At 43.0% G+C, this 539-nt stretch overlaps 1 non-coding gene across 1 annotated transcript; it reads right to left on the reverse strand.

The window, feature by feature from the left end:
• Positions 1-103, reverse strand: LOC147634485 (U6 spliceosomal RNA). Its single transcript, XR_015266843.1, has one exon. It is a non-coding gene; the product is annotated as a U6 spliceosomal RNA (small nuclear RNA).
• Between the last annotated feature and the right edge of the window lie 436 nt (positions 104-539).

Below are 539 nucleotides of genomic sequence, written 5' to 3' on the forward strand. Positions count from 1 at the left end.
AAAAATTTGGACCATTTCTCGATTTGTGCGTGTCATCCTTGCGCAGGGGCCATGCTAATCTTCTCTGTATCGTTCCAATTTTATCAGATGTCCCCGAAGGGACGAGACAAGATGGGTGCCCCGCGTTGCCTATAAAGCCCTTACGCATATAAACGCCCACCGCATGTAGGTTATAAACACACCACACGTGGAGCCACCTCACCAAATGCATTATATGCTTGAGACTTTCCCGTCTTGCTGCTCGCATCTCCCGGGTGGCCTACTATGGTTTGGAAGGCTCAGCTAAAAAAACTATGAGTAGAAAATATAGTGGCATGGAAATCCTCACATAGAACACAATGAAAGCTTCACATAGAACACAACGAATCTTCGGTAGTACCCTATGTATCCATTCATGAAGCTTTGTACACTCCTTTATATTTCGTTCATATGGTGGCAATTCCAAAATCAATTCAACTTTACCCTCATCTATAGAGATTTCATTCTTGGACATAATGTGACCACCAAGGATTACTTTATGTTCACCCAAAACTGGCATT

Source organism: Cibotium barometz, chromosome 10, assembly GCF_041138505.1.
Source record: "Cibotium barometz isolate CiBa-2024 chromosome 10, ASM4113850v1, whole genome shotgun sequence".
Lineage (NCBI taxonomy): Eukaryota > Viridiplantae > Streptophyta > Polypodiopsida > Cyatheales > Cibotiaceae > Cibotium > Cibotium barometz.